The sequence below is a fragment of the Myotis brandtii genome, unplaced genomic scaffold (assembly GCF_000412655.1).
Source record: "Myotis brandtii unplaced genomic scaffold, ASM41265v1 scaffold224, whole genome shotgun sequence".
In the NCBI taxonomy this organism is placed as follows: Eukaryota; Metazoa; Chordata; class Mammalia; order Chiroptera; family Vespertilionidae; genus Myotis; species Myotis brandtii.
This window is the reverse complement of record NW_005358400.1, coordinates 13,187-20,490: the sequence shown is the minus strand read 5'-3', so window position 1 is coordinate 20,490 and position 7,304 is coordinate 13,187. Positions and strand designations below refer to the sequence as shown.

Below are 7,304 nucleotides of genomic sequence, written 5' to 3'. Positions count from 1 at the left end.
GCATTAGCATCTCCCTTAACCCTGCCATCCATCTTGGCAGGTGTGTGTGGTTGCTACCCCTCATCTACAGATGAGGAAACAGGTTCACAGAAAGAAAGTGCCCGGACCAAGTTATAAGCTAGCTAGTAAGTGCCAGAGTTGGGACTTGTACTCAGGCACATTTGCCTCTAAAACGCTGCTTCAAAAAGCAGATCCAAAGCATTTCTTCCCAAATTCAGGAAGGGGGGAAGCATTTCCATACCACTTTCCCCATCATGCACACACACACACACACACACACACACACACACACACCTGCTTGCCAGAATCTTACAAGGTTATATAGAGGCTTTCTCTAGGTTCCGTCATCTAAATGGTCTCAATACTTTGCTATCTCAAGGCTGTGTCCTTGAGGCAGCTCCTGGAAGGGAAAAGGCAAGCTAAAGACCCATTTCAAAGACTGGCTTGGGGTGAGTCTCCAATTGCCTTGGTCCAGCCTTCAGGTCAACTGGAGGTCACATCTTCTCCATGACCTTCCCCAGTGTAACAGGACACAATGGGTTCAAAGGAACACAGTCTTGGTGGGAGAAAAAGTTCTATTTTCAGTTGTAACAAGAAAAGGAGACGGGAATATTTTTCAAAGCTCTGCTTCTAATAAGAGCGGCTTAGCCATTGCCTATATACATGGTTTGATTAATTACATGTTGATTTTTTCTTTGTAGCTGGTTAGACTCATCAGTAGTCATTCAGGTCAAGTTCATCCACTAGAATTCCTCTGCAAAATACTGTGCCACATTTTAGCATTTAGTAAGAACTGCCCAGACTTGAGACTCTTGTCCATCTATCACCAACACTCATCCATGGTGACTGGCTTTCACAATTTCATATGCCACCCCCTTCTTCTTCAGTGTGCCCTGAGAGGTCAGCAAGGGGCTTCAAAAGCATGGAAATGGCTCTTTTGGTGGCTGCTCTCTCATATGCCATAGCAAGAATACAATCACAAGTGAAAACACAGGTTAAGACACCAATTCCCAAAATCAGGGAAAAAATTTTCCACTCAGAACACCATGACCCAAACCACTGACTTTGCAAGTCTCCTGAGTTGGGGGTCTGATCACTGGTATTCTCATATGATTAAGCAAAGATGATACATTAATAGACTCATTAGGTATGAACACAAAACATTCTGCTTGGGCAATGACAAATATTTCAGAGATATTCTGGTGTCAGGAAATACTAGAGGGGATTTTTAAAAGAAACATTAATAATGGTCAGTGTATGTCTGAAAGAGTAAAGATGGTGGGTATTGTTAAGAATTATCAATCACGATTCTAGCAGAAGAGATGGCCAACTCTAATTAGGTACTTGGCGGAGAGTCAAGTGCAAGGGTTTTCTATAAACTGTGCACACAGGGTATGCAAGTGACAGGGGAGACTGCTGGCAACAGTGAGGAAATTGCACCCTAACTAAGGGGGTGAAGACAACAGGAACCCAGAAAAAGAGTTGAGTAGAGAAGGTACAACTTTTGGTTTAGGGTTTCAGCTGATCAGAGATGGCCTTGCTGGGAGAGAGGCAGGAGAACAAATACCCTGACCTTGCTTTTCTACCCAGAAGCGATCTCCTACTTGCACTTGCCATTGGCAGAAGACAAGCTGAACTCAGAGAGCCAGAGTTCCCGCTTATGTTGTTAGAGAGTCTTTAAGATATGGGCTATTCTTACTCAATGCTGCTCTTGCTAAATGTTCAAATACACCAGTCTAGCTATAAACAGGATGATCTTGACAAGAACTCAGCAGTATTACTGTAGCCAATTTCAAAGAATGAACCAACATGTAATTTACCAAAGAGTGTAAGGTATGGCCAAGACACCCTTTGAGGCGTTAGATCTTTTTATATGAATCCCATGTTTCCTTAATTTGCTACAAGTAAGTAAAACTGCCTTGGGACACCATGTCTCCTTCTTGAATACAACACCGTAAGTGGAGAACCTTCGAGTTGGGTAACAATGTGATCCGCATAGATCAGCCTCCTGGGCAAAGAGCTAGGGTAAAGAAGGGCAAAGGATAGATCTGCAGAGGCAAAGGAAAAATATTTAGCAGAGAAGAGATTTTTAAGTTAATGTTTTAATAGATATTTCAAGTTAGGTAACTTAAAAAGAAAAGAAAGAGAAAAACAGTAAGAAAATTTCATAACTCCCAGATGTCTATGTGTTACTGGACAGGGACTGGCCCAAAGTGGATATCCTCAGGCTGGCCTGTAGTGGGTGGGGTCTTTTCCTTTTAAAAAAAATATTAATCTTTGTGGTTGAGAGTATTACAGATGTCCTCTGTACTACCCTATAGTGTGTGGGTTCTTGAATTGGTGCAGGAAAGATTTCAAAACACAAGTCCAGTTGATTTTGAGAGTATGTTTACTAAAGCTGGGGACAGTGAAATAAAGGAAGGGTTTAGGGTAGAAGAAGCCACAGCAGAGCGCCTAGGCAGGGCTGCTTTGGCTCTAGAAATGTTATAGGAAAGAACTGAGCCAAGGCGGGGCTGCTTCAGCTCCCTGGGAAGTCAGGGAAAAGGGAGCCTTGGAGACAGGATCCAGGGCTGAGTCTGGGTCCAGCTGCCACTGCCCAGTGCTCTGCTGACTGCAAGTCTCTCACGGGGGACCCTTAGAATTTAGGAAGAAATAAATAATTCATGCCTTGAAAGGGGCATGCACCTGCTCTAAAGCAGCGAGTTTTTGTCCTGGGGGCTTTCTATACCTTTTTTTTTTTTCATCTTTCCAGGTGCATTTTTAATATGCAGATGCATCAAAATGAGTTTATGGGGGAGTTTGGAATTATTCTTTGATCAGTTTTAGTTTTATCTTAGGTCTGTCTGGCTTTTTGTTATTTGTTCCCTGACTTCTTCTACCCTTGGGTTTAGCTGGCACAAATGGCCTTAATTGGGTCTTTGTGCTCTATCTACTCCCAAGACCAGGATGATGTAAGCTATGTATACTCTGGATAGAGAGGAGAATATAAACCATTTGCTCTCAAGTGTCCTTGGTTGGTAAAGATAAAGTTTTGTGATTCACAAGCTGGCTGAAAGACACCCAAACAGACTGGCCTTGTGTAATTTTCTTGTCTCAGTTTCCCCATCCCACTTTCCCAGGAATTTTTCTAGCTTCTTACTATCCTGCCTCACATGGACAATAGAACCATCTTGCTGGAGAAGCCTGCTGCTTCACTAACAAGGGGATCACAGACATGGACTAAAATAATGTGCATCACCAGTGGTGCTAACACTGATATAGGAAGGATTTCTCATTTGAATTGGCCTAAATTGAGCCTGTCAAATCTGCATAATATATTATTTTATGATTATGCCATTTTCTAACTTCTTCAGTTTATTGGCATTGTGGGGATTGGTGGGGAATGATGGGAGGATGCTTCTGGTTAGCTGTCACTGCATAACAAACCATCCCGAAGCCTAGTGGTTTAAAGCAACAACAATCATTTATTTTTCTCTTGAAACCTGGGCAGGATGCAGGGGGGTGGCCCATCTTTGCTCTTTGCTGCTTCATCTGAGATGGCTCAGTTGACAGCTGGAGAATTTGCTTCCATCTTTCCCTACTAGCATGGCTGGCAAGTTGTTTCTGTTGGCAGATGAAAGACCAGCCAGGGGAGTGTCCTCTTCATGTGGACTCGATGGACAACTTGGGCTTCCTCACCACATGGTGGGCAAGGGCCAAGGGCACATACTCCAGAGAGCAAGGAGGCATCCTTCCTATCTAACTTAAGAAGTCACAGCCATCCACTATTTGCCAAATCAGTTACAAAGTCCATGGAATTGAAAGGCAGTGGCACAGACCCCTATAACTCAATAAAAGGAAAAACAAACCCAGATTATAAGAATAGATGGGATAGAAGATACTGTTATAACCATTTTTTGAAAATACAATCTACCACAGTAACAAATCATGGCAAATTAAAAAGAAAAAAAATTACACTATTTGAAAAAGGTATGCCATAGATTTGAAAGCATATTCCAAATTCTTTGTACAATATCTGCAAATATATTCCTTTCAGCTTGTTCCGTTATATTTTTAATTTTTTCCTCATGCTTCATCTTTAGGATTTTTATTTTTTCCTCTTTTTCTTCCTGTGATATTTTTCCCTGATCACATTGCTCTTCTGTTAGTTTAATTTCCATCTCCAATTGCTCAGCATAGATTTTCTTCAAGACTTCTGCCTGCCGTTTCAGCTTTTCATCTGTGTCCTTGTATATGTCATCAGAAAAGTGAACCCCTCCATTCTCCTGCACCATTTCCTCTATCAGCTCCACCAGCTCCTGCATATGAGCTTCCTTCTCAGTCTCATCTGCATTCTGCTTGTTGTTGAAGGCACAGCAGCGGGTCTCACACTCCTTGATGATGTTTTCTAGCTTCACGTCTGCGTTTGCTAAAAAGTCACTCAGTGTCTTACCCTTCAAATCATCTTTGCGAGTGAACAACATGATCATGTGCTTCATGGCCGCCACCCCAAAGATGGCCTTGATCAATGCAACCGTTCTCTGCTCCTCCTCCGTGTAGCGGCTCAGCTGTAGTACCAGTATGATGGCATGAGGCCCAGGGCAGGAGAAGAGGACACACCTGCTGATTTCCTCACAGATGGTCTGCAATGTCTTCTTGGTGTCAAAGAGCCCTGGGGTGTCCACGACAAGAAGGTTCCTCCAATTCCATTGGCACTCTGCTTTCTGACATTCCTTGGTAACAGCATGGGGAGCAAGCAATTTTAGATACAAATGCTCCTCTCCCAATGATGGTGTTTCCTGTTGCACTTTTCCCACTTCCAGTTTTCCCCACCAGAACAACCCTCAGAGTGTTGTCCTAAAGGCCAGCCCTGTTTGTTTCAAGAGGTTCTGTGCTTAAGGCTTCCACAAGACCTTATGGAAGGACCGGAGAGTGGAGTAGGTTCAACTTAGCTAAGTGGGGGCCATTCCCAACCCTCTTTTCTTCATTCTTTTCCTCCATGAAAATTTGTAATGATCTATTACTCATATCGATCCCAGGAAGAACAGAGAGATGACAAGAGTTCAATTACTATGGAAGAAATAATAGATTAAACTTTCCCCACAAAAGAGTACAGGGTCCAAGTCCATTCACAGGGGAACTCACTTAAAACTTTAAAGATCTGATCATCTCAATGCGATGTGAGCTATTCCTGATCATATAAAAAAAAGAGGGAAATCTCTCAATTCCTATATGAATCAAGTGTTATATTGATCCCAAGGCTACCAAAGACTTCACCAGTAAGTAAAGCTACAGATGTGTCTCATTTGGAAATATTAATACAAAAATTTTAAATATATTTTATTGATTTTTTACAGAGAGGAAGTTAGAGGGATAGAGAGTTAGAAACATCGATGAGAGAGAAACATAGATCAGCTGCCTCCTGCACACCTCCTACAGGGGATGTGCCCACAACCAAGGTACATGCCCTTGACTGGAATCGAACCTGAGACCCTTGAGTCTGCAGGCTGATGCTCTATCCACTGAGCCAAACCGGTTATGGCATTAATACAAAAATTTTAAATAAATTATTTGACACTAAAAAGTAATACTCCATGATTTTATGATTTATTTCAGAAATACTAGGATGACTCATTATGGGAAATTAGTTGTTACAACACATCCCATTAATAGATGAAGAAGAAAATTATCTAGATGAAGAAAAGACATTTGGCAGAATTCCAACCTGACTCATGTTTAAAGCATATCATAAAATTGGAATTAATGGATACTTCTCTAAATTGAGCTTATATAAGTATAAATTTGAATTTTTGGTCATAAAGTTTTTACCTTATAAGTGATAAATAGTGGATTTAAAAGTCTTTGGATGAAGAAAAAATAGATACTTCTCTAACATGATTTCATATAACTAAAGTTATTTTTTTTGGTCAGCATCTTTTTTTCATGCAGATGACAAACAGTGGGTTATAAAGTTAAGTAGCATATTATAAACTTCAAATAATGGATTATAAGGTTTATTTGGATGGATAAAAAAGAAAGTTATCTGGAACTATTAAGAAAAAACAACAAGAAGGGAGGACTAGCTCTTCCAGGAGTCAAGCATCATAGTTTCTGTGATTAAAGCAGTATGATGTTGGTGCATGGATAGAGAGAACTGTGAAACGAAAGCAGAAAATTCAGAAATAGACCAAATTAATCATACTCTATTCATTTATATTCCATTCCATTATGTTACAGTTATATTCAGTAAGGCAGCATCTCATGTCAATGGGGGGGAAGATGGACTAATAAAGGACTTTGAGGTAACTGTATAACCACATAGAAAAAGATAAAACTGCATCTATTGCCTCATGCTATTCAAAGTCCAAATCGATTAGAAGTTTAAATGTAAAAAACTAATCCATATAAATAATAGAAAAAACATGGCTAAATTTTTGTAAAATAAGAGTAGGGAAAATATTTCTAAGATTTGAAAAAGAATGGAAAAGGATTAATAAGTATGATTACATGCAAATCTCACACATAATGTAGGACAAAAAATCATAGACAAATTAAAGCACAAATGTCAGACTAAGGAAAGAAACATTTTCTAACTTACATCAAAGGGGTGAATATTCCTATTGTACAAAGAAATTTAAGAAGAACAGAAATAAAAATCCAACAATTCAATAGAAAATAGACCAAGATATAGAAATAAACACCCATAGAAAAATAAATTAAAATGTGTCTTGAATATATCAAAATACATTAACATCACTCATAATAGAGAAAATAAATCAAAGCACAAAAAGTAAAATAAATTAAAACTACACCTCTGTTTCTGAGGTGAGATACTATTTCTCACCTCCAGGTTTGGCAACTCCAAACATTTGCTGGCCTAATCTGTAGGTAAAGGCATGGCAAAAGCAGGACCTCTCCTACATGGCTGGCGAGAATGGAAAACAGCCCAAACTCTACAGAGGAGAAGTGAGCACTATGCTGCAAAAGTACATATGCATTTTCCCTTTGATTGTCAATCCCCAATTTTAGGATTCTTCCTAAACTACGCTGACAAAAAATATAGAAAAGAAAATGTTGCATAAAGCTATTTATTGCATCATGATTTGTAAAAGCAAAAAACTATGAAATGGCCATTAGTAGAAATAAACTAAGGTATATTCGCATATATTACACTGAAGTACTATCCAGCTGTGAAAAGGAGATGTGTCTCTATATACCAGCATGGAGAGATCTCCAGGATGTATCATTAAGTGAAACAAATCAAAACAAAAAACAAAGTGAAGAAAATAATGGAGAGTTTACCTACCATTTCTCTAATAAGGAGG

The 7,304-nt window shown here is 39.6% G+C and overlaps 1 pseudogene; it reads right to left on the bottom strand.

Moving 5' to 3' along the window:
• Positions 1–3,488: 3,488 nt before the first annotated feature.
• Positions 3,489–5,007, bottom strand: LOC102246119 (annotated as a pseudogene).
• Positions 5,008–7,304: the final 2,297 nt, after the last annotated feature.